We start from the raw sequence: 6,494 nt of genomic DNA, 5'->3' as shown, positions 1-6,494 counted from the left end.
AGGCGCTACAGTGAAATGCTTCCTCCAGGAATGGTTCGTTTTAATAATTAGTTCCGAATTTAAAAAACACACATCTATGGTATATGTATTATATTAGCATTGTAAACAGATCTATACATATTTTACATAATTGTAGTAGACGTGTGTGAAATTAATGTGGGGGAAAAAATAACTACTCTGAACCCCAAGTGGATTTACACTAACTGAGACAGTCAAAAAGTTTTAGGTTATGCCCCGCTCTCTGCCATACATATCTATGGTATTAACAGCCCCTAATTCATTAAATTGTATTATTGAAATGAATAAATTCATTATTAAATGTTAATTAACCAAACTTACTTTACTTTTAATTAAAAGTTAAAACTCAAAATGACAAACACAACGTCTAATGCTTTTTATTATTCCACAATGCTTTTATTGTATAATTCATATTGCTTACAAATTGCCACAAAGTTCAAAGCAGGAAAGGGCAATAGAAATGTTAATTTAACTGAGGCATGCACAACATTTCTGAAAGGGCAAATAGACTACTATTAAACACAATCCACTCACAAAGCAATATACAGTGCCTTGCTAAAATATTCCGCCCCCTTGAACTTTGCGACTTTTTGCCACATTTCAGGCTTCAAACATAATGATATGTAACTGTATTTTTTGTGAAGAATCAACAACAAGTGGGACACAATCATGAAGTGGAACGAAATTTATTGGATATTTCAAACTTTCAAAAACTGAAAAAATGGGCGTGCAAAATTATTCAGCCCCCTTAAGTTAATACTTTGTAGCACCACCTTTTGCTGCGATTACAGCTGTTAGTCGCTTGGGGTATGTCTCTATCAGTTTTGCACATCGAGAGACTGAAATTTTTGCCCATTCCTCCTTGCAGAACAGCTCGAGCTCAGTGAGGTTGGATGGAGAGAGTTTGTGAACAGCAGTTTTCAGTTCTTTCCACAGATTCTCGATTGGATTCAGGTCTGGACTTTGACTTGGCCATTCTAACACCTGGATATGTTTATTTATGAACTATTCCATTGTAGATTTTGCTTTATGTTTTGGATCATTGTCTTGTTGGAAGACAAATCTCCGTCCCAGTCTCAGGTCTTTTGCAGACTCTATCAGGTTTTCTTCCAGAATGGTCCTGTATTTGGCTCCATCCATCTTCCCATTAATTTTAACCATCTTCCCTGTCCCTGCTGAAGAAAAGCAGGCCCAAACCATTATGCTGCCACCACCATGTTTGACAGTGGGGATGGTGTGTTCAGGGTGATGAGCTGTGTTACTTTTATGCCAAACATAACATTTTGCATTGTTACCAAAAAGGTCAATTTTGGTTTCATCTAACCAGAGCACCTTCTTCCACATGTTTGGTGTGTCTCCCAGGTGGCTTGTGGCAAACTTTAAACAACACTTTATTCTTCTTGCCACTCTTCCATAAAGGCCAGATTTGTGCAGTATACAACTGATTGTTGTCCTATGGACAGAGTCTCTCACCTCAGTTTAGATCTCTGCAGTTCATCCAGAGTGATCATGCGGGCTTCTTGGCTGCATCTCTGATCAGTCTTCTCCTTGTATGAGCTGAAAGTTTAGAGGGTAGGCCAGGTCTTGGTAGATTTGCAGTGGTCTGATACTCCTTCCATTTCAATATTATTGCTTGCAGCTTGGGATGTTTAAAGCTTGGGAAATCTTTTTGTATCCAAATCCGGCTTTAAACTTCTCCACACGAGTATGTCGGACCTGTCTGGTGTGTTCCTTGTTCTTCATGATGCTCTCTACGCTTTAAACGGACCTCTGAGACTATCACAGTGCAGGTGCATTTATATGGAGACTTGATTACACACAGGTGGATTCTATTTATCATCATTAGTCATTTATTCAGAGATCCTCACTGAACTTCTGGAAAGAGTTTGCTGCACTGAAAGTAAAGGGGTCGAATAATTTTGCACGCCCAATTTTTCAGTTTTTGATTTGTTAAAAAAGTTTGAAATATCCAATAAATTTCGTTCCATTTCATGGTTGTGTCCCACTTGTTGATTCTTCACAAAAAATTACAGTTTCATATCATTATGTTTGAAGCCTGAAATGTGGCAAAAGGTCGCAAAGTTCAAGGGGGCGGAATACTTTCGCAAGGCACTGTACATGGGTGAAAGTTTGCAATGAAAATATTTCTGCTGCTTGTCTCCGTTTTTATATATCTGTTAATATGAGAAATGGAGTTGTTGGTGCAAATATAATTCCTAATGTGATTTCTGATCATAAATTTATTACTGTTGCAATTACATTGGTAAAAAAATACAGATAAGAGTTGTTATTGGCATTTTAATTCAAACCTTTTAGAAGATAAGGAATAAGGATTTTTGTGAAGCTTTTAATTTGTTTTGGGAGACCTGCAAGACTCTTTCTGAGAGTACTGTACAATGGTTGGAAGTTGGGAAAGTGCATATAAGAGATTTTTGTCAAAAATATTCATCTCATTCTTCTTCTCATTTAAAAAAGACTTTGGAGTGTCTGGAAACAGAGATTTGTGACATTAAAAGAAAAATGACTGAAAGTGATGCTGATAATCTAAAGGAATTGTGGACTGAGAAAAGAAATCAGTTAAACTCAATCTAATAATGAAAGAGTTAAAGGAACTCTGATAAGAAGTTGTTTTCTGACTGTAAAAGACATGGATGCTCCTACTTCCTATTTTTTCAATCTGGAGCGTAAAAAGATTCAAGAGAAACAGATGTACTTGCTGAAGGATGAGAATGGACATGTCACTTCAAACCCACCGGAGATGCGTAGACTTGCTGTTGGTTTTTATTCAAACTTGTACTCTGCTGAACGCTCAGATGAACATTGCAGGAATGAGCTGCTCGAGGATCTTCTTTCTTTATCTGAAGAGCACAGGGCATCTTTAGAGACTGAGCTCTCTTTTGAGGAAGTTACTTAGGCTGTTATGAGTCTCTCTTTAGGTCGTACTCCAGGACTGGATGGACTGCCTGGTGAATTCTATAAGTGTTTTGGGCCACTATTAGTGATGACTATTTTAGAATTATTCAAAAATGATTTATTGATGGAATTCTTCCAACAAGTTGCCAACGTGCTGTTATCATTACTCCCAAAAAAGGGTGATTTGACCCTTTTAAAGAATTGGAGGCCGGTAGCGATTTTATGCTCTGAATATAAGATACTTTCTAAATGTTTGACTAACAGACTAAATAATGTGTTACAAGAAATTGTGCATAAAGATGAATCTTATTATAGAAAAGATCTACAGATAATCTTCACCTAATAAGGGATGTGTTTGATTTTATGTATTATAATAATGTTGATTTGTGTTTGTTATCTTTAAATCAAGAGAAAGCTTTCCACAGGGTTGATCATGTTTTTCTGTTTAATACTTTGAAAGCTTTTGGTTTTGGGAATAATTTTATTTCAAAAAATTAAATTTTTATATACAGAGGCAACATGCATGATTAAAATGGACGGTGGTTTAAGTATCCCTATTAGAGTGGAAAGAGGTATTAGGCAGGGTTGTCCGCTCTCAGGTCAACTATAGAGTATCGTGATCGAACCCTTGCTGTGTAAGTTGAGGAGAGAGCTGAAGGGTTTACAGGTTGATACCCTGTGTTCTAATATTAAACTTTCTGCATACGCTGATGATGTCACAGTTGTAGTTCGGGAGCAAAATGATATTCAGAGGCTCAAGGAGGCACTAGAGAGTTATGGTAAAGCCTCTTCAGCAGTTGTTAATTGGGGGAAATGTGAGGCTTTGTGGTGTGGAAGAGTTTTTAAAGGTCCAGTACTTCCTGGTGGCTTACAGTGGAAAAGAGAGGGTTTCAAATACTTAGGGGTATTTATAGGGACTAAAGAGTATAAAATTAAAAATTGGGAGGGCCTAATGGAGAAAGTGTGTGCTCGGTTTTCTAAATGGACGTGGTTGCTACCCCAGTTATCCTACAGGAGGAGGGTACTGGTTTGTAATAATTTGATTGTGTCTTTTTTATGGCATAAAATGGCAATACTTGAGCCTCCTGATGAACTGGTGAAGGACATCCAGAAGCGACTGGTGGAGTTTTTCTGGTCAGGACATCATTGGCTGAAGGCGGCAGTGTTATATTTGCCTACACAGGAAGGAGGCCAAGGACTGATCTATGTCGTATCAAGAATAAAGGCCTTCAGAATGCAGACGACACAGAGACTGCTCTACGAAGAGGATGTGAGCTGGGCTGGAGTTGCCTGTGCCCTCCTAAAGGAAGGCAGGAAACATGGGGCTATACCGCCATCTTTTCCTCATGGATATTAACAAACTAGCACTTTTTATAGATCAATTTGTGACCCCGTCTTTGAAACCCCGGCTAAAGTCGCAAAATTTAATTATGAGATAATACTGATCGTCAAAGTGCCATAGCCATAAAAATGACGAAAATAGGTAAATTTGTGTTTATTGCTGTAAATGATAAATTATACCAAGGGGTTTGAGATACAATACTCAATTTTTAATTCATAACATTATAAATACTGAAATTAGTGATTTTATTGACACTACACTTTATACTTTTGCACAAAAAAATACTAGATACGGGGTACGAGTGGCAATCAGGTCATCGCGACTTAAGCCGGGTTCAGATATCTGGCGAGATATTTTCGTGTCATTGCCAATATTTTTATATTTTCTTCTTTGTTTTGTAGCTCAACATTGTGCCAATAATAACCATCTTAATTTAAAGTCATATTAGATTAATGGAGTGTTTCCCAACCATGGTGCGCGGGGTGCCGCATAAAAGGTTTCAGCACACACTTGCATCGCGGTTCATCTCACATCTGATGACGCATCTTTAATATAGGTTGTAACTTGAAAATAATGCGTTATGTATGTTTCTGTCCATGGATACACGTGCTGGCTCCTCAGTTATACATTACAACAGAGATAATAAAAGAAAAACATGGGCAAACGGTCTCTCTTAGTAAACTTTGTTCAGTGCATGTGAGTGCTGCCGTATCTTCGAATATGAATACGGGTGTAGAGCCAGAAGACGGGATTGAAAACTCGCGTGCGATCGCGATGTGAGAAGATTTGTCTCTGTGCGGTCATCCGAAAGCGCACATGCACATCTCAGCGCGGAACTATTGAGCTCACTTTCAAGTCTTGCGCTTGAACGGACAAACTCACACAAGAAGTAGCCGATGTCAACATGTCCATCTTGATGAATATCCAAGCAGACATAGTCTGAATATGCCTTAAGTGAACATACAGTCGAGAAAGCGATACCCCTGGGTCTTAAAGGGACAGTAGCCTTTACTGCTGTCTGTTAATGTCAAAAAGATAAAGAATCACTCACTGCTCTTGATTGAATAGCTTTTGTAAGTTTAATAAGGATTAATATTTAATTTAAACAGTTAAATATGCAGTCATTTTTCATTGGATTACTTTATTCAATTTATTTACCTAAAAACTAATGTTAGACCCACCTGAAAAGAAAAAAAAGAAAAAAACCTAATTTTATTATCTTTGCTCAGTAGTAATTATTTGTGCTGCTGCTTGTATTTAAGTTATTTGTTATTTTCTTTATTTTTATTTGAAAGTCGTCCTTTTGTCCATGAACATAGCAAATACCAAACCTTACAGAAACCGTGAACCTGAAACTGTGAACCTAAAACCAAATCGTGAGTAATCTACCGTTACACCCCTAGCGTAACATTTGCAAGGGGGTGCCACAAAATTTAGAACATTTCCAAAGGGCGCCATGACTGAAATTATTTTGGGAAACACTGGATTAATGAATTAAGTTACCTAGGCTATTTGACATGGCAGCACTTAAACGCGAGCAGGAACAGAAAATAGCTGATTGCTTAAACAGCTTTTCCAATATTAATCTCGGTGGAATTACCCCGAATATTGATATAACCAGGTTTATTGAAGAAAGTGCAGGTTGAGGGTACATGAGGGTAAATAAATGATGACAGAATTTTCATTTTTGGGTGAACTATCCCTCTCTTTATTTTTACTCTAGTACTGTACTTAATGTAGCCCAGTAAAATAATTTAAGTTAGAGATTTTCTACTGAAATGTAATATATTAATTGTTTTATATATTAATAACTTTTTCCATGGATATTTCATTTTATTTATAAAGTTATTCAAATAATTTCAATTAATTGACTTGGTAATTGTTGCTACAATCAAGCTCTTGTACCCCAAATTCGTTTGAATGTTTTTGTGCTTTTTGGACATATGCATCATAATTAATAGGCCTGTTTTACAAAACTTTGAGAATTTTCCCATAAATGTGTCATATATCACTGAAAATTGGAGAATCTCACCTTTAATGTGGTATATGGTTCATATTCAGGATAATTATGCATTAAATGTGTTACAGTTTTAAAAATAAGCTTGTTTACATTGGAATTTCTCAAAAACCCAAAATTCAGCAAATCTTTAATATAGCCATACTCAGTTAATATTAGAGATATCCAGGTTATATTTTAACAGAATGTTCTTTACATTATGTA

This window comes from Pseudorasbora parva, chromosome 18, assembly GCF_024679245.1.
Source record: "Pseudorasbora parva isolate DD20220531a chromosome 18, ASM2467924v1, whole genome shotgun sequence".
In the NCBI taxonomy this organism is placed as follows: Eukaryota; Metazoa; Chordata; class Actinopteri; order Cypriniformes; family Gobionidae; genus Pseudorasbora; species Pseudorasbora parva.
This window is presented reverse-complemented; position numbering follows the sequence as displayed.